Source organism: Pteropus medius, unplaced genomic scaffold, assembly GCF_902729225.1.
Source record: "Pteropus medius unplaced genomic scaffold, Ma_sr-lr_union100, whole genome shotgun sequence".
Lineage (NCBI taxonomy): Eukaryota > Metazoa > Chordata > Mammalia > Chiroptera > Pteropodidae > Pteropus > Pteropus medius.
The window spans coordinates 7,797,286-7,822,656 of NW_024352785.1; the positions used below are offsets into that span (position 1 = coordinate 7,797,286).

A 25,371-nucleotide genomic window follows, 5' to 3' on the forward strand; every position below is an offset into this window, starting at 1 on the left:
ACCTCACAGAATTGTAATTAAAAGAGTTTAACAATGTTAAATGTCTGTCAAAGTGTTTGGTACATTATGTAGTTTTGAATAAATATAAATTAATTATTCTTTTCTTTGCACTTTGACTTCCTTTACTATTTCAGCACTGAAGTTGCTATTTAAAAGTCACTTATAACTTCCCAATCACCAAATCTAATGGCCTTTTCTTGCTCATCTTTGGTTTACTTAGACAGTTTGTGAAATATACCCTATAGGTATTAAACGATCTGATTTCTTGATTCTTTTGCATTGTACTTTCTAAGTCTCCTCCTTCTTCGAAAGTTTATACCTGGACTGGCTTGATTTTGTTCTTCACCTTAAACACAGCTGTTCCCTACATCAGTTAGGTTGCAAACCGGATTTAAAAAAAAAAAAAAAGAAATGTATTGGCTCGTGTAATTGGTAAGTGCATAGATAGCACTGGCTTAAAGAGTAGTTTGTTCACCAGCATATATCATCAGGGCTGTGGTTCCATTTTTTTGCTATTCTCTCAACTTTGTCCTCCTGTTTGGGCTTCATGCTCAGACTGGCTTTCCTCCTAGTAAAAAGATGGCTGTCAGCAATGTGCATATTATAGCCTTCTTTTACTTCCAAAAGGAGAGAGAATATTCTATACTTTTCCCAAAAGTCCTAAGCTCTACTCTGATTGCGTAAATGAAGGTCATGCTGCCAAGTCTGTCACAATATCTTTGTCAGGAGAGATGGGATTCTATTTGGCCTAGCTGATGGACGAATTCCATCTCAAATGAGGAGGCGGTAGAATGGATCCTTAGAAGATAACCAATGTCCTCAGAATCTCTGTGCTTTTCTTTGTGTTCTCTTGGTGATTGTATCCTTTTTTTTTTTTTTTTGGATGATATAAATCATTGTGTTTGTGTGGCCGATTCTCAGCTCTGTAACTCTGCTTCTCACTTCTATGGCTTGCTGTATATCTCTGTCTTAGATGTGCTTCTTTAAGCTTAACTCATAACAGTTGAATCAATTTGATTTTCATCCACCGACCCTCACCTAGTGTTTTTACATGTGTATGTAAGAATTCCTCTTCCTCCTGATTTCTCTTTTTTAACCACTTTTCTTTCAGCTACCCAGTCTTGAAACCTTGCAGTCATCTTGGTTCTTCTCCTCCTTTTCAGCTGTCAGATCTTGAATTAGTTCAGTCCCAGGCTGTATAATACCCAACTAACAGTGATTTAAACGAGCAGTCCTCAACCTTTATTGGCATCAGGGACCAGTGCTCCTATGAGAATCTAATGTCTTATGATCTGAGGTGGAGCTGAGGTGGTATACTAGAGCTGGGGAGTGGCTGCAAATACAGATGAAGTTTTGCTTGCTCTCTCCGCCCCTTACCTCCTTCTGTGCGGCCCAGTTCCTAACAGGCCACGGACTGGTACCGTATCTCATATAAAAAGAAGTCTGGAGTTGGAGGATTACATGGTTAGTCAGTTGAGTTGCACAATGATGTTACCAAGGATCCAGGTGCTTTCCATCTTTATCCTTAATGTGCTGACCTTTATGCTCAGGCTTGTCCTCTCACAGTTGCAGATTGCTCTTTCTGCTCCATGCATCACATTCTCACATAGCCACCAAAGACATGGGAGAAGACGTTTGCTCTCCCATCTCTTGATTAGGCAAGTAAATCTTTCATAGAACCCCTATATCAGACATTTATCCTGGTACACTCATGCCCTAGTTGCAAGGGAACAGGAAAATCTGCTACCTGGCATTTCAGTGACATACCGCCATAACATTGTATGGAAAAGTAAGTTTAAATAAATAAGAATTTTCAGATAGTAGTAGCAAACTTAAAGTACTGCTTATCCCAAGAGTTGATATAAGCTGTACATCGCATTTTGGTCAAACATTAGATAGTCACAGATAACTGTTTAAAATTGAATATTATGTAAAATTAAGATATTTGAGCGGTATATCCCAGTTCTAAGGTTGATGTTAAATATATTTAAGTATACTTGGTGGCGCCACTGTGAGAAATGGGTACATATAACAACTTAAGAAATAGATTTGTGGTTTCCCTTGGGAGTAGGAGGCATTTGGAAATATATGTGAGGTCCTACTGACAGTGGTTAGAGACCAGATACACTAAGTGTCCTACAATGTTTGCCCACGAAACAAGAATCATCCCTTCAAAAATGCCATCAGTGTCTCTACGCACTGAAATAGGCAAATGCTTTTTGAAAGAATTCACTGTGATTCATCTGTATTCTTATATTGCAGATGACAGAAAACCAGACTCAAACTGCTTAAACAATAAAGGGAATGATTAGATCTTGTACTTCAACTAAGGCTTCATCCAGTGGCTCACATGAAATCATCAAGGACTTAGCTCAATTTGTGATTCATTCTGCCGTCATTCCCCTTGTTTGATTTCATTCTCAGGCTAGCTTATCTCATGGTAGCAAATTACTGCAGCACTTCTAGACTTAATACTCTCATTTTACCTATAAAGTAAAATGAAGAATATCTTTTTTATTTGATTTTGCAAGTATTTGTTGAGTCTCATCACTGCTGAAACCGTCTCTAAACACCTACCCCTAAGAAGTTTATTACTTCCTTTGTCATACTACAATTTTATAACCTGTATACCTCTATTACATGTCATACTGTGTGTATTATTATTATTATTATTATTATTATTTTTAGACGAGGCAACCCTTGGTTGACCTTACAGATTGCAAGGACCTTGTCAGCTTACAATTCCTTATTTTTTAATTTTTTTATGCCTACAGCACCTGGTCTTCCTAGGTGATCTCCCATCCAAGTACTAACCAGGCCTGTCCTTGCTTAGCTTCTGAGATCAGTCGGGATCGGGCTTGTCCAGGGTAGCATGGTGTAGACCTGTGTGTATTATTTTTATATGTCTAATGCATTACCTTGTCTTAAGTATCTTTGTATTCTTAATGTCTAGAATACTCTCTTGTTTAGTAGTACACAATAACTTTATGGAAAGAATTAATGAATGATGCAAGAAGGAAGTCTGTGGCAAGGAGCAGAGCAATATAAGAAGGCCCTGTTCCTTCAGTAGTTGTTATTGAACTCTGAATCATGTACATTCTCCATCTACCACCAAAGCATGTATGTGATGCTCTTGTGATTAATAGAGTATGAATTCATTTGAAAGGCTTATTAAATTCTAGTAGTATTTTTGTCATTTTCTCAACAAACTTAAAAGTAATTATCATTCATTTGTTTAACAAATATTTTTGAGAGCCTACTGAGAGTACATAATGTGGCAGCAATGGTAAACAAAACAGAGCCTGTGCTCCGTTTGAGCTTAAATGTTAGTGAGAGACTCAGTCAGTACTCATTATACATATGTGTATACGCATACATCAGGAAGTTAATAGGCTTTGAAGTAAAGCAGGTTCAGAGGATAGAGAATAAGGGGATGTTACTTTAGATAGATTGGTGAGGGAAAGGCTTCTTGAAAAGCCCTTTGAGCTGAGACAGCTGAATGAAGAGATGGAGTAAGTCACAGAACTGTGTGAGGGAAAATGTTCAGGTAGAGGGAACAGCGTCTTCTAAGATGGAAGCATGTTTGACATGTTGGAAGAGCAACAGGGAGGCTAGTGTGGCTGAAGCAGAGCTAGTAAAAGGGAGAGTGGTAATAGGACAGGGAGTAGGGGCAGATGGGCAGAGGCTAGATAAAGTAGGGCATTGAAGATCATTTAAAGACTTGATTTTATTATTGAGTGCAGTGGAAACCATCAAAGAGTTTTAAGTATGGACTATCCAATTTGACTTGTTTTTTAAGAGGATTACTCTGACTGTATGTAGAAAATTGATTGTATGAGGCAAGAATGGAAGCGAGAAAACCAGTTTGGAATATATGAATAATGTAGATTGGAAATGTGGTTCTTGGACAAGGTAGTGGGGAGCAAAGAAGTAGAGTAATCAGAATTTATTAATGGATCAGATATGGAGTGTGAGGGAAAGAGAAGTAAAGGACGACTCCAAGTTTTTTGACATGAGCAACTAGGTGAAAGGTGGTACGTTTTACTGAGATAAGCACTGTGGAACAGGGTAGGTAAAAGGTTTGGTGGGAAGCAGATTTGCAGATTTAAATCAGGAGTTGTTTTGGATGTGGCTATGTTTGAGGTACTTATCAGTTTATATTAGGAGAGTTGAAGTGAGAGGTATACATTTGGAACTTATCAGTGCAGAAGTAGTATTTAGGGCCATGGGACCAAGTGATATCACTTGGGGAGTAAACATGAGATTCATGAAATGTTTTGATATTAGAAGTAGTTTCTTGTATCAAAGATTGGGAGCCACTGTTTTGGACAATAATTGTTATGCATTCAGAGTCTGGAGAGGATAGTGAGAAAGATGGGATTTGACTTGGACTTCAGAGGATAGAAAAGATTTTTCCTACTCTCATGCCAAGAACAGTGCCTGGCATATTGTGAGCATTATACAGTTGCTTGTAAATGAACAAAAAGCACTTCGGCTTGAGAACAGCTTGAGCAGAGGTATGGCAGCTGGCAAAGCTGGGAGTACTCTAAAAGAAAGTCAGAGAAATGGAAAATATGTTTGTGCTGGCAAATAGTGAAAAGTAGGATTGGTTAGTCATTTTAAGGCTTAAGTGATAAAATAACTTAGTTATATTTAATCCTATGATCTAATAATTTTCACCTCTTTCTCTTGTTAGCACAGTGCCTCTAATTTCTTGCCTCTGATAGATGCTCAGTAAATACTGAATAAGTAAATGTGGAATTCCCAGCATGTAAAATTTATCTTTCCTATAGGCTCTCCCTCAGTAAAGTATATTGGAATGCATACTATGTTAAGTGATATAGGGATAACCTTAACGTTTGCTTCAGTTTATTATTATCTCTCATGATAAGCATTAAAAACACATACTTTATTTTTGATATCAAATTACTTGAGATATACCTCACAACTGGTCAGAAAATACCAGGGTATTGGCGACGCTAAGGTTGAAAAATTGCTGCTCAAGGAAATGAGGAGCCGTAGCAATCTTTTATTCAGAGACTAAGTTATTTTGTTTTCACAGAAATGACTACTTGAGGACTGTTTATAGATCATTTTCTCCTTTACCTCTCAAGGAGCAAACTGGTTTAGAATTATGGAAATATTAGCAAGAAAACTGAGACAATATATCTTTGGCAATCTAATTATTATAATTTTTATGTTATGTCATCTTGAATAATAAATATAATTAGAAATTATCTTTATTCTAAATAGTGTATCATAGATTTATGTAATTCAAATATTAGAAAATAATTTACCTAAATAATATCATACTCAGATAAAATTGACATTTTAAAGATACATTTTGAAGTAATTTTTTTTACATTTAAGATACATTAAATTTGTGATCATTTTGTTCAGTTCTTGTAATATACCCCATTATTTAAAGTTTTATACAGTCATTAAAGAAAATTCAGGAAATGTAATAAAAAGTACAGGTAACATCCATAAGCTCATCAAAGAAAGAAAACCACTGTAGTTTTTGTCCTTTTCCGCCACTCCCTCCCTCCCTCTTTTTTCTCTTCTCTTTCTGTGCTTGGGACTTTTTTCCCCCACTTTCGTCATAGTATAAATGTATGTGTATATCTAATTTGTTAAATGTTAGGTTATATACCTTTCTTAGACTATTCTGTAAATCTTATTTTTATTTACTGCTTAATAATTCCATTGAAAGAATTATTTTTTCTAACTATTCCCTATAGCTATTTAGTTATTTTCTATTTTTTTAAAAACATGTGCCATGAACATCTTAGCACATTATAGATTTTTTTCATATTTATTTTGGCCTTTTCCTTAGGATAGGTTCATAGACAATGGAGTTACCGGATTATAGGATATAAACATTTTTAAGGTTCGTAGTACATGTTGCCAGATTGTACAATGCTTTATAGGCCCAATATATGTTAATTGGTTTGAAATTAATCATAATGGGGAAAAAAAATTAGGACCTACAGAGTTGCTGAGCTTGAGTGATAGTCTAAGTCAGCCTTTTGTTCATCTCCAAGTATTTCTTTAACATATATTCCAGATTGTACATAAAACATAAAGTGAAAAACTTAATGTTACTGTAAACACACATGAAGTCATCAACCAAGTCAAGAAATAGGGCACTTATAAATGTCTAACCAATGTACTGTATACTTGAAACTAATTATAAAATAAAATTTAAAAAAGAGAAAAGAAATAGAGTACTGACATCATCCCAGAGCTATTCTCCCTGTCTTGTTCCTTATTTCAAAGAAAGCTTTTAACATTTCACTCTCAAGTTTGTTTGCTGAAGGTATTTTTATTTTGCTTTGGTTTTGTTAAAACCTTTACCATATTAAATAAGTTCCCTTCTATACTTAGTTTACTAAGAGTTTTGTTTTTTGTTTTGTTAGTTTGAATTTTGTGCTTTGAGCGGGAACTTTTCATTATCATAGGAATTTTCTCCTTTAGTGTTAATATATTGAATTAAATTTCATTTTAATTGTTAAATGTAACCTGATTCTTGGGTTAAACCTAACTTGGTTGTACTATATTATCCTTTTTATGTTTTGCAGAGTCCAGTTTGTTAATATTTTGTTTACGATTTTGCACCAGTGTTAATGAATGAGATGGCCAATGTATTGCCCTTTTCAGGATTTGAAATCAGCATTATGCTATCCTTATAAAATGAGCTGACCTTTATTTTCTATTCTGGAAAGACTTTTGTATGATTGAAATTATTTCTTCCTTAAATGTTTGTTAAAATCTGTCAGAGAAGCCATCTGGGCTGAGAGTTTTGTTTTTAATTACTAAGTTCACTTCTCATTTTTAAGCCTGATCAAGTTTTCTGTCTTTTCCTCTAAGAGGTTGTCTTTTTCATCTAAATTTTTTAATTTACTGGCATAAAGTTATTTGTAATAAATAGTCTGTTATCTTTGGAAGAGCCACAGGAAAAGAATTCCTTCTCATGTCTGATAATAGGCTATATGTACCTTCTCTTTTTCATTTAGTGGAAAATGAAACTGGGATTCAAGTCTTTGGCTCTGCCTTAACTAGATTAGGACAGATCACTTAAAACTTTGTGATTTAGCTTTTACATCTACAAAATGAGGACTTACTATGTTTTAACTATGCTTTTTTCCAAATATTTTTCTGAAGTGATTGATACAGAGAGCAACTATATCACATAACTTTTCTAAAGCTGATGTACATACAAAATTTTTTAAATCACATTTATATTACCAAAGCCAGATTGTTTCTTGTCATATCATTTTGGTTGTTGCCAGAGTTGTTAACACGTAACTTGTGACCTGGCCTCAAAATTAAATGTAGGCACTAATAAGGTGCTAAGATAATGTCTTACTTGGTAGACCAAAAAAAGTAGTGAGCATGGTTTTGTCAACCTTAAAACAGTCAGTTATTCAGAGACTCAGGGACATGGACAATAGACTAGTGGTTACCAGAGGGTAGGGAGTGGAGGAGGAAGGAAGAGGTAGACAGGGTAAAGGTGTTCAAATACAGGGTTGGGGAGGGCAAAATGGGTAAAGGGGATCAAATATATGGTAGCTGAAGAAAAATGGACTCTGGGTGGTAATCACACAATAGAATATGTAGATGTCAAATTATAATGTACATCTGAAAATTATATAATTGTATTAACCAATGTTACCTCAATAAACTTAAAAAAATTTTTTTGATTAAAATTTTAAAAAAATAAATCATTTTACCAGCAAAGATAGATTTATTCAGGAATAGCAAAGAATTGCAATTTGGGACAAGCAAGCCATGGCAAAAGCCTCAGGTAACTCCAACAATAAAAGAAAGGAATGTTATTTTATGGAGAAAAAGGAGGAAGAAATTGAGAGGGATTGTTTTGAACAAAAGTCCATTGAAGAAAAGCGAGAATTCAGGAAAATGAACTCATTGGCTGAGTTGCTCCATTCAGTTTTATGTAAGAAATGCAGTGTATATCTTTTCCTCTTGGAGCCAATAATTGATTATTCTTTCCTGTTGATGATTCTCTGTTGGGGTCTGTAACTGATCATGCTTCCTATAATTGACATCAAGTGGTATTATGTGACAGCTCCCCCTTCTGGCCTCTCAGTTCCATTTTAGTGAAGTTTTCCTTTATTCTCACAATTTTGAATAAGTACTAAAGTTGTTTTAGGTCTCTCATTTTAAATGTAAAAAAAATGCAGCTTTGTTAAGAAAAGAGTCTTAAAAATATTTTATGTTTGAGCAGACATTACATGCATGTAGTACACATTTCAAAATCTACGAGAGTATTTATGAAATGAAAATTAATCTCCTACTCCCCTCCACAGAGGCAGTCACTGTTACCAGTTCCTTGTTTAGCCTTTCAAGCTATAGTCCACAGAAACTCATTGCTATAAATATTCTTTAGGAGGGCAAATACATATACTATTATGGTAGGTCTAATTTGTGTTTCTATAAGAAAATTAACATTGTGGAACATGACATACTTAAGAATTTAAAATCATGATAACTCTTAATCAAGCTTCAGAATAGTTTTTTACTTCAAAAATTACAAATCAGATACAAAATTACAAATCAGATACTGGAAGAGGATAAACAGTTTTCTGTTAATATCTGATTACCTGATACATCAAGGTGGAAATCCTACTCGTTTGTAGTTTAACAAAAGTGGTCCCAAGATTAAAAGTAATTTGGAAAAATCTGGCTAGGTTTGCTCATTTACTAGCCAAACAAGAAGGTGGTTCTGAGGAATTTTCATTGTGGATTACAATAAGGCGAAAGAATCTGTATATTTTGTTTATTCTCTGTCTACTTGAGCAACATTTATTGACTTGACTGGTGCTGGAAGATCTGCTTCCAAGGTCACTCATTTAGATGGCAAGTTGATGCTGGTCTGGGCTCCATATTGGCCTTTCCAAAGGGTGACTTAAATATCCTCACAACATGGCCGCTGGGTCCAGAGTGAGCAATCCAGGAGACTACAGTGTCTTTGTGACCTAGCCTTAGAAGACACACACTTCTGCAATATCTTATTGGTCATGCAGGTCAGCTCTATTAACCATGGGAGAGGATTAAACAAAGGCTGGAATACCAGAATTTAAAAATCATTGGGGATTTTTTTGGAAGTTGGTTGCAGTACCTCCCCAACCATGCCCCTCCCTCCCCCAATTTAAATAAAGATTGGATCAGCAGTCTTATATTTGGCGTTTATGGTGATCTCAAGGTGAATTTATGCAGAAGCCTAAGGCTTTCAGAATGCTATATACCTTTCTATTATTTATGCACTAAGGAAAATGCTTGTTTGATTGCCAAGCTTTTTTCAGTGATTTATTTTTATTATGTTTGATGTCTGATGAGAAGAAAACTCATATAAACTGGGAATGTTGCTTTCTCTTAGAAATTGTAGAATAAATCCTCTGGCTTTAACACATTGGTAAAATCTCAGCTACCTCATCTGTAGATGTTACGACTACTTTAACCTAGCTTCAGAGTCCAGATGTCATTCAGAAATCTGAGTAGATATGGGTATCTTTTATTTACAAAATAATGAATTCTGACTATAACCAAATTTTTAAGGTGCTGGCATGTTTATGCTGCTGGAATAGTATAGAAGAATAAGGCTGCCACTATATGATGAAACTGAGGGGAAAATTGCCTAAATATTTTGTTAGAGGATGGTCTTTAGAGGAGTAAGAATTTGAAAGATTTAAGTCTGGTGGGGAGGGAGCAAGGAGATTTATGGATCAAGTGTCTGTTTAGTTTTAAATGTATCCAACATCCAAATGAAATATCAGGTAGATAGAGGAGAAGTTTAGGATGCAGATATAAATTTGAGATTTAGCATCATATAGATGATGTTTGAAGCCTTATGATTAAGTGAGAAAACGTTAAAGAGAGAAAGCAGTCCTAGAACAAGCCCTGAGGCACTCTATCTTTTAAAAGACTAGCAAAGAGGCAGAACCCATTGAAGGTAGTTAGAGGAAGGAGGAAATCCAGGAGAATATGTCATGGAGGCTAAGAGAATATAGCTATTTCAGGTAGAAGAGACTGATCAGCTTTTTCTAATATTACTGAAGAGGCTGTTGTATTAAGATAAGGGCAATGGAATTTGGCCACATGGCGGTCATTGGTGACCTTGACAATTGAGCTTCAAGAAATTGTTTAGGATTAGGGTGGGTTAAAGAATGAATTAGAGGCAGAAAATAGAGACAGGAAATGAAGACCACTAGATAAAGTAGTTTTGCTGTGAGTAGAACAGAGAAATGAGGTCATATCTAGTGTGTATGTGTATGGGGGAGTGGGATTTGTAAAAGTGAGTGATACTGGAACTCATTTGTGTGTTCATGAAAATAATCCATTAGAAAAGAAGAAATAGTTTATACGGAAGCTAATCAAAGGTAACTTCTTGAAAAGACAAGAGTAGTTGGAATTCATTACCCAAGTGAGGAGCAGGGGTGCCTTTTCTATTTTAATAGGAGGGAAGCAGTGTAGGCTTTGGTAGGGAAATGTGGGAATTTTTCTCTAATGGAATGAAGTAGGTGTTCAACTGACAGTGTCATAGGTAAGAAAATAGGTGTGTTACAAGTTTGAAGAGAGAAAAATCGTATAAAGAAGTTAACTTGGAGATTGAGAAAGAGGACTTTCTACCAAAGATAGTTATCCTGCCAGGCAGTGTTAAATACCTTTTCACGTTTATTGTTGTGAATTTCAAGTGAAACCAGCTAGTCCTATTAACTGATTCCCACACTGCCACCGCTCCGCGCCCTACCCCCGCCCCCCACCGCCCTTTCTGAATAAGCGACTCTGATGCAGGCATGCAAAAGTGGAATAGTTCAGTTCAACCAGAGTTGAGGTTACCTATTACTAGGTAAAAGTAATAGAAGGAGAGAGAAATTAAAGGTTCGAGTTATTGAATGGGAGTGGTGGTTGTTGGGTGTCAGGAGGAAAATAAAGGTGAAAGTAAATGGATAGTGAAAAATAATGAGATTGAAGAACTGAGTGAAGTAAAAGAAAATTGCATTTGAAGATAGTAGAGCAAACTAGAGGGAAAGGAGTTATGCCTCCGAAACTAGAACTTTGGTAATTGAGTTTTGGTTTTTTTTTAAGATTTTGGAGTTGGTGCAGTTATTGATAATGACAAGGCCCTCAGTATGATCATGAGAGTGAGTAATTGGAGGTGAAGAAGTTCAGAAACAAACAATCCAGGATAATAGATAAGTAATCTACTGACTTTGAAGTCACTGAGAGAGATGACTGGGGTAAGAATGGAAAAGGGTGCTGGGAACAATAGTAGTTGCAAACTGAATACAATAGTGTGTCAGAAAGAGGAGAAGGGTAATGGGAACAATAGTAGTTGCAAACTGAATACAATAGTGTGTCCGAAAGAGCTTGGGTGTTTAAAGAAGTAGGGAAAATGATTTGGAAATCGTAATTGGATGCTAAGAGTGCATCCTTCCCTTCCCCTGATAACCTTCAACATCCCACCATTCTTATCTGGCCTAAAGTACAGGGATATGAGAGGGGAAAATCTCCCCCTGAGAAAGTTGCAAAGAAAGTAGTGTCATCATATTTCAGCTAAGATAAATAGGTGGAGAGGCTATTCATTGAAGAGCTTGAAGTTATAGGGAAGTTGGTGTATTGATTTATTGGTACACGCTCTTGTATTTTAGTACAGTAGTATTAAAGTGTACTGTTTGATTATGTAAGTTACATAAATTTATATGCTGTTATATTAAATATGTTAAACATTATGTCAAATCCGTTATGAAATTCAGATTTTCTTTTGTGGGAGGGGGAAATATAAAGAGAGGAGTATATAGTAGTTCAAAAATCCAAACATCTGGTGTGGTCCCTTAGGAATAGTATTGACTGTATTAATTATGTCCCCAGCCTTGCCCCCATACTGTTTAATCCAAGAGCAGTTGAAACTCCCATAACTACTATTTATAACATTGAGGTAACACTATTTCTAGAGGAAAATGTATTCAGTTTTTCAGTTTGGGATGTCAGAAATATTTAATCTGTCCTCATTGTCCTGGCATAAGAGTTTCTCTCCTGATCATTACCAGCCTATTAAAGTGGGACTTCCCTGCTTCTAAACTGCTGGTAAGGCTCTAGTTTTGTGGGCTTAAGGAGGTAATTGTTAGAAGTGAGAATAGAATTTGGATGAAAAAGAGAGCAGCAGAGTTTCAGGAAGTCAGGGAACTGGGTGAGAAATTGTTTAGTACTTTTAATGGCTCCCTATCCCTAATCCTAAAATAAGCACAAAATGCTTTTAGAGCTTTGTGGTCTTTTAGTAAAGATGGAGAAATAAATAAGAAATGAGCAGGGTATCTTATGCTTGTTTTTTTCTTTTTTTTCCATTTGTACTTTTCAAGGAATGTACACTTCATTCACTCAACAAATATTTAATTTCTACTAGATACCTAGGACAGTGCTTGTATAATTAAGACAGAGCTCACAGTCTGTGGGGAGAAGTAGATCTAAGTTGAGTTGATAATCAATTTGATTTAAGTACTACATGAACGTAGACAGAAAAGAATCTGATTACTTGGGATAATTAGAGATAGCTTCACAGAATTGGATCTTGACATATGAGAGATAGTTTGTTCATAATTCCACTAATATTTAAGTAACTACTCTGGGCCTGGCAGAATATTGGATGTGGAGAAACAATAATATTATACAAGATAAGAGTCTTGTCTTCAAGGAGCTTAGTGAGAAAGATCACTCACTAAATAAGTAATCCCAAGTGTGTGGTAAATGAGATAACTGGTAAGGTAGGGACCTCTGGAAGCATATTATGGTAGAGGAGATCTAGTTCTCTGGCAAGAGGACATAGAGAGGCTTTGAGGAAATGTCATCTAAACTGAGTCCTAAAAAAATGGGTCAGCTGTAGCTAGGTGAAAAAGTAGGGATGAGAACCTTCCAGGAGACAAAATAGTACAGTAGGTTGATGTTGAGTGCACAGGAGTCTAAGTGGCTAGCGTATAACTGGAGTAGTTCGGTGGCCATGGGTAAAGTTGGAGAGATGTGAAGGGGTCAGATCACAAAAGACCTTACATGTAGTGTTGATGAGCTTGAACTTTTATTTTGTCACCTGTTGAAAGCAATGAAAGATGGAAAATACTAATCTTGAAGGATCTTTCTAGAAGCTGGCAATTATGTATACTTTTTTGTTAAGCATAGCTTAGAGCTGTTTTTTGTTGTTGTTAATGTAAAAGTAGTACAGAATACTGTTAAAAATTTAAAAACTAAAAAAAAGTGACACAATTCTACTACTCCTCGGAAGAAACCACCGTTAAGTTATGAAGAATTTCAAAAAACATTTTCAGCAGCATAATGTTCTTAATACCAGAATAGTATTAGACAAAACACTAATTTATTTATTTATTTATGCCTTCAGTGCCTGGTCTTCCTAGGTGGGTCCCCATCCAAGTACTAACCAGGCTCAACCCTGCTTAGCTTCCAAGATAAGACATTGGGCTTGTTCAGGGTGGCATGTCTGTAGACTAACAAAACACTATTTTAGAAGTGGTGGGAGGTGGGGAAATCAACCCTCCTAGCTTTCAGGCAAATAAGATTTTATATAGACTATTTGTATATAATAAATTATCAATAAGTCCAGCCAAGTTGTATTATCACTACATAGGAGACTAAAAAAAAAAAAAGAATTTTTTGTTCTTTTTGTAAAAGAGCAAATATCAAAAAGATTGCTCTCCTATGAAATTCCCAAGTGTTTCATTGATCAGATCTATTTTGTCTGAGGTAAATAGTAGACTTTCTTTGGGAAAAGATTATGAAAATGCCTTTTTCTTATTTTATTTTAGACTATTACAGGTGTAGACTGGTTTGGGATCAAGATACTTATTGATTGCTGGTGTCTGTTAAAGTATTTGAATGTGAAATGAAATTTAGTCCAGTTCTTAAGAAATCTTACTTTTTGCTTCTTTAAAAGCTGTGACACTTTAAATAATTCTACCCAAACTTGGAGTACTTGGCAAAGAGAGTTTTAAAAGTCTTACAAAGTAAATATGAAGTTTTAGTTTTAAAAACAATCAATATTGAAAGAAGGAATTACATTTATTGGTTTGCTTTGATTTTCCTTTCTTCCCTCATAGAGCATGAAATATTAAGTATTCATTTTAAATTCTTTTTATTAGGTGACTCTCCTAATTCTTAAAATGAATCTATCTATTGGGTATTATTGGGGGTGGTCCAAGTTGACCCAGAGGTTTCTGATTTGATTGACAGTCTAATAAAGGTAGGTAGATTTTTTTTTCTTTTACTTAATAGTAAGTTTAGATTATTTAGCCTATAATAGCAAACATTTATTTTCAGATATGCAGAAGTGAAATATTTTTATAGTCTGTACTTTGCCTTATATGTTTAAAATTAAGCATAAAGCAAGAGAGAGATGACATTTAAAAAGAAAGAAAAGGGTATAAAATTAGACAGTATTACCTGCAATTGGTATATGAAGTGTTGGAAAAGTTATTATTTTCACATCCAAGGTAAGAATTTGTGGATGTTGGTATAAGAATAAAAGTTTTGACCCAAGGATTTGGTTTAAGGTTCTAGTAAATAAAGTAACTGCCATTATTTGGTCATGTATTTATTCTTTCATGTACTCCAAATTGTTTTTGACATCAATTAAAATTGGGTTTTTCCTCATCGGTTCCAATGTATTCCAAGGGCTAATTTGTGTGTTATAACTTGATAAATGATTCATTAACCAAACTAGGTATTTTGTGATATTTTAAATGTTAAGTGATGATAATTTTTAATCTTTTCCTGGGAGGAAGACATTTTTTAAAAAACTCATTGTGCTCCTCTTTCATAAATTCACAGTGACACCGTAAACATTTGGTGCTGTTTTGGTGACTTTATGTCACTGAGCTCTTTAGTGTTAAAATGTCATCTTTATGAATAGGTCTTATAAGTTTGTACTGCAAATTGTACCTTTGGTAACGATTTTATTGCTGTTTTAGGTTTTCAGTAGAGATCAAAATTTAAAACATTAACAAATCATACTTTGAAAAAAACCACAGGGAAGCATAAAATCTTGTTTTAAACATTTAGTTTTTAAAAATTAATCAGATTTTACCCCCACCCCCACCGCCACCCCCAGGGGAAGTATAGTTTAAAACATTGAATGTCCTAAAACTGGAACTTTATCAGATTAGAACAAGTTAAGAATTTAGAAAAAATATTTTCCTTCATTTGTACACAAGTATTTGAATATTTTATTAATTGAGTAAAATGGTCGCCAAAGACGATTTTGGTTTTTTTATTAATAACGTAAAATTAATAAGTAACTTTTGTCAAAATGACCAAAGTAACACCAAATAAAACAAAATTAAATTCTTGGTGGATTATAAAACTTAAGTGTTTTTTCTGCCATCATATTTTCCATTTGAAAAAGTCTTTGACCATTAAATTTAACTATAAAGTATTAGTAGTATGCATATGATTTCTGATTATTTCTCCTCAAGTAGGAACTAGACACTAGTTCTGTTAATTTTTGCTGATCTTGCTCTAATAGTGTACCTTTCCTTATTTGAGACATCTTTGTTTTTCGTTATGTATAAGACGAAGTCTAAATTTTTTAACCTAACAGGCAAGGTGGAAATCTCTGGCCCTGAAAATTTTCTAAACATATTTCAAGGCTAGCTCTGTTGCTTCCTTCTCTCTGATATCTTTCTTGATTACCTAGCTGGAAATGATCTAATCTCTCATCTTTTGACAAACGTTTCTTTGTATTAAAACTTTTGTTACAATCTACTAGAGGACCTAGTATATTGTAAGTTAATGTCTTACTCATCTTTATATCATCTGCATTCATACATTCAGCAAAATGTATTGAATGTTTACTGTGCACCAAGCACTGTTCCAGGTATGAAGGAAGTAGCACTGCACAAGAATCTAGGTTCCTGTTCTCGTAGAATTTATATTCCAGTTTGGGAAACGGTGATGAGGGACACAGCAAATTAGGTAGAAACGTAGAGCCTTTCAGATCTTATATGATTCTAGGACAAAACAAGCATGATGTGATAAAAAGTTTAAGGACAGTATCAGTGTTGATAAAGTGATCATGGACAGTCTTTTTGAAGATGTGACATGTATACTAAGATATGAATGATATGATGAAGAAGTCATTTGAAGATTTGGGAGCAGTTCTTGAGGCTGAAGGAAAGTCTATGCATAGACATAAAAAAGAAGGAAAGGAGGGGAAGGCAAGGGAAAAGAGTGGGAGTGGTAGCAGGAGCTACGTTATGCAGAATCTTGTAAACCAAGGAAAGGAAATTTATTCTAATTTCATTAGGAAACCAGTGAATCGTTTGAAGCTTTTAAGGGCTCCTTTTATTACAGTGGGCCTACCCAGGATAATCTCCCTATTTTAAAGTCTGCTAATTAATAATTGTAATTACATCTGCCAAGTCCTTTTTACTCTGTAATGTAGCATATTCACTAGAGTAACACTAAGGCATATTTAACCTAATACATATTTAACATCTTTAACATTATACAAGGGCAGTAAAGCAGAATTAACTCAGACAGAGTAGCCATTATTGAGTCATTCACACTTTTTCTGACTTCTTTTGCCTTTACTGATAATGCCCACTACCAGGCAATATCTTTTATTTGCCACAACTGCAAACTTTCTCTTTAATTATTTAACTAAATTAACATAAAAATGTCTCCTGCATTTAAAGAAATTTTGTTCTAGATATGTTTCAGAAAAATCTGTGGTTATTCACTGATAAAAATTTTTGGGTAAAGGTATTTATTGTGGATTCAAGTAGACATTTTCAAAGCTGTTTTCTTGTTTTCACATATTCCGATTATTAAAAATGCATTCATTCAATAACTGTTTATAGAGCATCTACTACGACAGAGCCAGGTGCAGCAGTAATCATCAGGGTGATAAATGAACAAGTAACTTCTTGACGTGTGAGTCTCTGAAAAAATACAGATGCTGCTCTGGGAGATAACATACTTAGATCTAACTTAATATAGAAAAGTGCTCATGAGACCTGGACTGTGAGGCAGTTTGATCAACATTGGCTTAGGAGTCAGACTACCACTTCACTGTTGTGTGGACTGGATAAGTTTTAAAATTTCTTTGAGCCTCAGTTCTCTGTGTTGTAAATAGTAATTTTTATTTATTTTTATCTCTACAAAAGTCTTAATTAGGGTTAAATGAGATTTTATATATTTGCCTAACATAATGTCTTCTGCTGGTTTAGAAGGAGGTTTATCATGAAACTAATGAAGTTTATTTAATGCACTTAACTGCATGGACCCTTCCTAGGCCCTTTTGCTGCAGCCCTAGAAATTTTAATTTAAATTTGTATTTTCCTTAAGGAAGACTCCCCCACAATTTATATATGCATCTAGCTCCCACAAAGTTTGAATTTGCTGTTGGCCACAGGTTAGATGAGAAATAAATGTTAATTTCTCTCCTTCAAAGGCTGGGATTTTGAATTGTGTCCAATTTAAAAGTACTTAACTTTTGAAAAAAAATGCAGAAATATGTGTTAGGTTGTAAAAATTTTCTAAAACTCAGAAATAAGTTAAATTTCTATAATCTCACACTGAAGGAAGACACGCAGTGTTTTGGTTATTTTGTTCTGGTCTTCTCTGTGCACATATATAATTTACTTAAAAAAGCAAGCTAGTCAGTATCATAGTAAACATACAATATTCTGCATTTTCAGTTAATATTATATGAATTATATAATATAATAATATATCATATAGTTATCTTCTATGACTTTTTTTGTTTCTGTAAGTTTACTTTTTATTTAGATTCTACATATATAAGTGACAGCATACAGTATTTGTCTTTGGCTTATTTCACTTGGTATAATGCCTTCGAGATCCATCCATGTTATCGCTAATGACAGGATTTCCTTTTTCTCATGACTATTATGAATAATGCTGTGGTGAACATGGAAGTCAAATATCTCTTCCATACTCTGTTTTCATTTTCTTTGGAAATATATACCCAGAAGTGGGATCGTTGGATCATATGGTAGTTTTATTTTTAATTTCTTGAGGAACCTTCATACTGTTTTCCATAGTGGCTTCACCAATTTACATCCCCGCTAAGAGGGCACAAGGGTTCCCTTTTTACCACATCGTCCCCAACACTTGTCATCTCTTGTCTTTTTGATGACAGACATCCTAACAGGTGTGAGGTGATATCTCGTTGCGATTTTGATTTGCATTTTCCTACTGATTATTAGTGTTTTAAGCACCTTTTCCTGTACCTGTTGGCCATTTGGATATCTTTGAGAAAATATCTATTCAGTTCTTCTGTCCATTTTTTAATTGTTTTCTTTTCTTTTTGCTATTGAGTTGTGATTATGATGATGATGATGATGATCACATTGGTTAACAAAATCCAGTAAGTTTCATGTGTACAATTCAACAGTAAGGCATATATATATATATATATAGCATTGTGCGTTCACCACCCATAGTTAGATATCTTTCTGTCACCACATGTTTGAACCCTTTACCCCATCTACCTGTCTCCCCGCTGCCTTCTGGTAACCACTAATTCATTGTCCATGTCTATGAGTCTCCCATTCATTTGTTGCTTTTAGGTTTATATTCCACATATAAGTGGTACCATGTGGTTTTCAACTTTTTCTATCTGGCTTGTTTTGCTTAGCATGATTATCTCAAGGTATATCCATATTCTTGCAAATGGCAGTATTTCATCTCTTCTTATGGCTGAGTAATATTCCATTGTATATATGTACCACAGCTTCTTTAACCAGTCCATCTATCATAGGACACTTCGGTTGCTTCCATGTCCTGGCTACCATGAATAATACTGTTGTGCATTATTCGGTGTGCAATTATCTTTTCAGATATGTGTTTTCAAGTCTTTTGCAGTAAATACCCAGTAGAGGGATTGCTGGATTGTTTGGTAGATCAATTCTTATTTTATTCACGAATCTTCATACTGTTTTTCATAGCAGCTATATCAATTTGCAGTCCCACCAGCAGTGTATCAGGGTTTCTTTTTCTCCGCATCCTCTCCAATACTATTATTGCTTGTTCTGTTGATAATAGCTATTCCAGCAGGTGGAGATGGTATCTCATTGTGGGATTTGCATTTCCCTAATAGCTATCCACGATGAGCACCTTTTCATATGTTTGTTGGCCATTTTTGTGTCTTCTTGAGAGAAGTATCTGTTGAGGACTTTGCCCATTTTTTAATTGGATTGTTTGTTTTTTTGCCATTATTGAGTCCTGTGAGTTCTTTGTATATTTTGGGTATTAGGCCCTCATCAGAGGTGTTGCTTGCAAATATATTTTCCCATTCTGATGGTTCTCTCTTTACCTTGTTGACAGTTACTTTTACTGTGCAGAAGCTTCTTAGTTTGATGTAGTCCCATTCATTTAATTTTGCTTTTACTTCCCTTGCCTTTGAGGTCAAATTCATAAAATCCTCTTTAAGACCAAAGTCCATGAGTTTAGTTCCCATGATTTCTTCTATGCAATTTATGTTTCAGGTCTTATATTCAGGTCCTTAATCCATTTTGAGTTAATTTTGATGTGTGGTGATAGACAACAGTCTAGTTTTATCCTTTTGCAGGTGGCTTTCCAGTTTTCCCAGCACCTTTTATTGAAGAATCTTTCCTTTCTCCACTATATATTTTTGGCTCTTTTGTCAAAAATTATTTGCCCATATAAACATGGGTTTACTTCTGGACTCTCAATTCTATTCCACTGGTCTATGTGTCTGTTTTTCTACCAATATCATGCCACTGTGTATTATGATATGATGCCTCCAGTCTCCTTTATTCTCAGGATGGCTTTGGCAATTTGGAGTCTTTTGTGCTTCCATACAAATTTGATGGCTTTTTGTTCTATTTCTTTAAAAAATGCTGACGGGATTTTGATGAGGATTGCATTAAATCTGTATAATGCTTTAGGTAATAAAGTCATTTTAACTATGTGATTCTTCCAATCTGTGAACATGGAATATCTTTCCATGTCTTTGTGTCTTCAGTTTATTTTAATAATGTCTTATAGTTTTCAGTGTATAGGTCCTTTAAATGCTTCATTAAATTTGTTCCTGGATATTTTATTCTTTTTGTTGCAAGTGCAAAAGGAATTATTTTTACCATTTCTTTTCTTTCTTTCTTTTTTTTTTGGCAATTTATTATTAGAATATAGGAACACTACGGATTTTTAAACATTGATTTTGTATCCAGAAACTTGACCGTATTTGCTTATTGTTTGTAGCAGTGAATGAGTTGGGAAAATGAGTTGGGAAGTATTGCCTCCTCTTCAACTTTTGGGAAGAGTTTGAGGAGAATGATATTAATCCTTTGAACGTTTGGCAGAATTCATGTCAGAAGCCATGTGGTCCTGAACTCTTACTTTTTGGTAGGTTTTTGATGATTGTTTCAATTTCCATACTGCTGATTGGTCTATTTAGATTTTCCAGTTCTTCTTGATTCAGTCTAGGAAGGCTGTATCTAAGTACTGGTCCATTTCATCTAGATTATTAAATCTGGCGTTATATACTTTTTCATAATGTTTTTGTATGGTCCTTTGTATTTCTGCAGTGTCTGTCATAATTCCTCCTCTTTCATCCCTGAATTTGTTTATTTGTTTCCTTTCTCTTTTTTCTTTAGTGAATCTAGCCAGGGGTTTGTCAATTTTATTAAACTTCTCAAAGAACCAGCCCTTTGTTGTATTTATTTTTACTACTTTTTTTTCAATTTCATTTAATTCTGCTCTAATTTAGATGATTTCTTTCCTTCTGCTGATTTTAGGTTTCATTTGTTCTTCCTTTTCTAGTTTTCTTAAGATGAAGTGTTAGGTTGTTTATTTGGGCTCATTCTTGTTTTTGGAGATAGGCCTGTAACGATATGAACTTTCCTCTTATGACCACTTTTGCCGTGTCTCAAAAGTTTTAATATGTTTGTACTATCATTATCATTCATTTCTATATATCACTTGATCTCTCTTTTTATCTCTTCTCTGACCCAGTCATTCTTTAGTACCACGTTGTTTAATCTTCATGTATTTGTGGTTCTTCTCGCTTGCTTTTAACAGTTGATCTCCAACTTCAAAGCATTATGATCACAGAATATGGTTGTTACGATCTTAGTCCTCTTATATTTGTTGAGGCCATCTCTGTGTCCCAGTATGCGGTCAATCCTTGTGAATGTTCCATGTGCACTAGAGAAGAATGTATAAGTAGCTGTTTTGGGATGGAAGGCTCTGTAAATGTCAATTATGTCCAGTTGGTCTAATGTGTCATTTAAGGATGTTATTTCCTTATTGGTTTTCTGTTTGGATGATCTGTCCATATCCAACAGCAGGGTATTTAGGTCCCCTACTACGATAGTATTTTGGTCTGTTTCTTTTAGTTCTGTTAGTAATTGCTTTATATATTTTGGGGCTCCCTGTTTGGGAACATAGATATTAATACATATTATACCTTCTTGGTGCATGATTCTTTTTATCATTATGAAGTGTCCCTCAGTATCTTTCTTTACATTTTTTATTTTGAAGTGTATTTCGTCCAGTATTAGTACTGCTACTCCTGCTTTTCTCTGAATGCCATTTGCTTGAAATATCATTTTCCACTCTTTTGTCTTTGGAACTGAGATGTGTCTTCTGGAGGCAGGAGGTGATTAGGTTTTTTATTTGTTTTTTACAAGAAAAGTTTTATTAGAAAGGAAATTACACTTCCAGAAGTGGAAGCGGGCTTGATCAAGAGAAGCATGGCTCAAAAGAGTTTGTTTTTTGGTCCAATCTGCAACTCTGTGCCTTTTTATTGGTGAGTTCACCATTTACATTTAGGGTGGTTATTGAAATATGAGATTTTCCTATAGCCATTTTATCTTTTGCTTTCTTGTAGCTTGGTTGTTTCCATTGCTTCCTTGTCCTTGTGTTTCTGGGTTTTTGTTTTTGTTTTGTTTTGTTTTTAATCTTAGTTAGGTTTTGTGGATTTTCCTTCTGGTCCTTATAGTTTTATGTTATATATTTCAGTTCTGAATCTTTGGCATTTGGTTACCATTACAAACATGTAGAGGATGGTTATATATATATATGGTTATATATATATATATATATATATATATATATATATATATATATATATATATATATGCTGAGTGTTCATTATTATCTTGCTATAGCAAATCTCTTCTTATTGTTTAAGCTTATAATTCCCTGTTCTTAATTAGGTTTGCACTCCTCTGCTTCTATTTTCCTGTTACTCACCTTACTCATAGTTATGTATTTTTTTGTCATTTTGTTTTAGGTGAGCTGACCCCTTTCAGTATTTTCTGTAGTGCAGGCCTTGTAGTGGAGAATTCCCTCAATTTTTGTATATCTGGAAAGGTCTTTACTTCTCCTTCATATCTAAAGGAGAGCTTAGCTGGATACGTTATTCTAGGCTGGTAGTTCCTTTCACTTAATAGTTCGAATATTTGATTCCACTCGTTTCTTGCTTGTAAGGTTTGTGCTGAGAAATCCGACAATAATTTAGTGGGTTTTTCTTTATAGGTTACAGTCTTCTTTTCCCTGGCTGCCCTGAGAATTCTTTGTTTGTCATTGATTTTTGATCAATTTAATTTAATATGTCTTGGAGAAGGCCTTTTCGGTTGAGATAATTGGGTGTTCTGTTGACTTCTTGAATTCCAAGCTCCAGCTCCTTCCTTGTATTTGGGAAATTCTCATCAACTATTTCTCTGAAAATACTTTCTAATCCCTGCTCTTTTTCCTCCCCTTCGAGAATGGCCCTTATTCTTATGTTTCCTCTCCTGATGGTATCAGCTAGTTCTTGTATTTCTCTTTTATTTTCATTCTTTGGTTTCTCTCTTCTTCCTTCTGATTTATGTCTAGATTTCTGTCTTCAATATCACTGATCCTTTCCTCCATTTGGTCGACTCTATTTCCCAAGCTTGCTATTTCATTCATCATCTATTTCAATGTGTTTTTCATCTCCAGAAGTTCTGTTTGGTTCTTTTTAAGGGTTTCAGTCTCCTTGCTAAAAAACTCATTCTGCTAATCTAGTTGTTTTTTCAGTTCCTGTAATTGTTGATATGAATTATTTTGGATCTCATTGAGTATTTTTAAGAGTACCATCTGAATTCTCTATCATTTAAGTTGCATATTTCTTTGTCTTTAAGCTTATTTTCTGAGATTTTTCTCTTTCTTTCTGAGATGCCTTGTCACCTTGATTTAATGGAGTATTTCTCCACCTGGGCATTATTGGAAGTATATTCCTCTTTGCACCCCAGAGGATTTATTATATAAAGGTTTCTCTTCAGCCTGTTGCTAAGAAGGCATTTTTTTCTTTTGGTTTCCAGTAGGTGACATCTAAGCTTTTGGGATCCCTGCTTTATATAAAGTCTTAATAATGCCTTTTTTTTCTCATAAATATTCAGTCATGCTTGCTACCCTCAGTCTCAGTCTCTGTCAATGTTAGCAACAGTTTTGGTAGCATTTGCTCAGATTTCCCTGGGGCTCTGTGGTGTTCATTCTTGGAGGACATAGAGGGAGGTGCCTTCTAAGCTGGGGAATGGAGACTGTGGCTCAGCCTCGCATTTTGCAACCACACTGGTAATAGTCAACTGTTGCTTCTCTGCCGTCCCCACTTCTCTGCTTTCTGCCCTGATGACCGAGTACTGCCACTGCGTGGAGCTCACAGCACTTCTAGGCAGGGCTGTTCAAGGAGCTTGCCACACCTTCTCCCCTCCCCCTCCTGCAGGGCGTTCTGGCTGCAAGAGGCAACTTCTTTGTTTCTCCCAGTCTACTGCCTGACTCCCACAGTCTGACCTGTGGTAGCTTTTATTCACAGAACCCTCACTCAGACATGCTTGTGTGCAGGTTAGGTGTTTTTGTTGAGTTTTAGTTGTTCTACTTACTATTGTTTCAGTGGGAGAGATCTGGGAACATCTCTCACTCTGTCATGTTTCTGACATCACTCTTGTTTTCATTATTTATGTTTATGTTTTTTGGATGATCTCTGTCCAACTCCATCGTTTGCTAAGTTTTCTTAAATTCTTTGATATTCACTACAACATTTTTTTTATATCTGTTCAGAATTTTAAGACTCATTGGATTTTTGGATCAATATCTAGAATTACAGTTTCCTGTTTTGTGGCCAATTGAAGAGCTTTGTAAATATTTTCTGCAGTGAATAAAACTGGTTCAAGGTCACTGCTATATTCATCAGCAGGATGGGCTCAGATATTAAGAGAATTAATTCATTATTTAATTTGTGAATAACCAGTAATTCATTAATATCATCTACATTCAAATCATCAGAGACTTCATGAAATTTATTTAATAAATTAATAATGCCAGTTAATCCCTCTTCAGTTGTTGGAACCATATTCTCTGGCTACTTCTGGCCATATTGCTTTCCAGCAAGCATTTAAGGTTGTTGGATTTATATCACTCAAAGCTAAAGCAATATTCTTGATACATCTTAAAATTGTGTGTTGATTCCAGGCTTCTATAACTGTGATTCATTATCTTCAAGTTTATTAAAAGTATCATTAAAACTCCATTTAATATAATTTATCTTAAAGGTGGAAATAATGCCTTGATCTAAAGGTTGGATTAAGGAAGTTGTATTTGGTGGCAAATATACAACTTTTATATTTGGATGTCCTAAATTGTGTGGATGACGAGGTTCATTATCAAAAAAGTAAAAGTATTTTAAAAGTAAGACATTTTTCTTTAATATAATTTTCAGCTTCCACAGCGAAACATTTGTAAAACCAATCCTGGAAAACATGAGTAGTCACCCATGCTTTTTTATTTGACATCCAGTGAATGGGAAGATCATTAATAATTGTGTGTTAGTAAGCATTAGTTATTTGTATATAGCTGAGTTAAGCTGTTTTTTAGAAAGAGTAATCGCCAGTAATGAAAATGAAAAAGGAGAAACCGTATAAAATGAGACTGCATAAATGGAAACCGCATATAAAAAGTCCACATAATGGGGGAGGGGGAGATATTTACCACATATAAAAAAACTCATGTAAAACAATTACTGCATAAATCAAGGGACAAGTGTATTGATAAAGCACAAGAGTCAGTTAAGTGAAAGGAGCACTAATTTTAACTCATTTTATACTAGTTAATATAGTGTTGCTTATATTCTTGTCAGTTTTTAAAATCAGTAGTCTTGAAATAGGCAAAACATGTTTATGTAAAAATGTTAATCCTGATTAGTCATTAATTTTTTTAAGCTGCAGACGGTTCATAAGTTTTTTTTTAAGGTGGACTATATGTTCATATTTATACATTTACTTACAAACATTTACTAAAAACAGTCAAGTTAATTATAATGAACACAGATGTTTGAAATCA

General features: G+C 34.6%; 1 protein-coding gene and 1 pseudogene across 9 annotated transcripts in view; one reads left to right on the forward strand and one right to left on the reverse strand.

The window, feature by feature from the left end:
* Nucleotides 1–25,371, forward strand: part of APC (APC regulator of Wnt signaling pathway) — a 223,011-nt gene that overhangs the window by 107,544 nt on the left and 90,096 nt on the right. The gene's annotated exons all lie outside the window — the stretch shown is intronic.
* On the reverse strand, nt 2,766–2,883 carry LOC120591012 (uncharacterized; annotated as a pseudogene).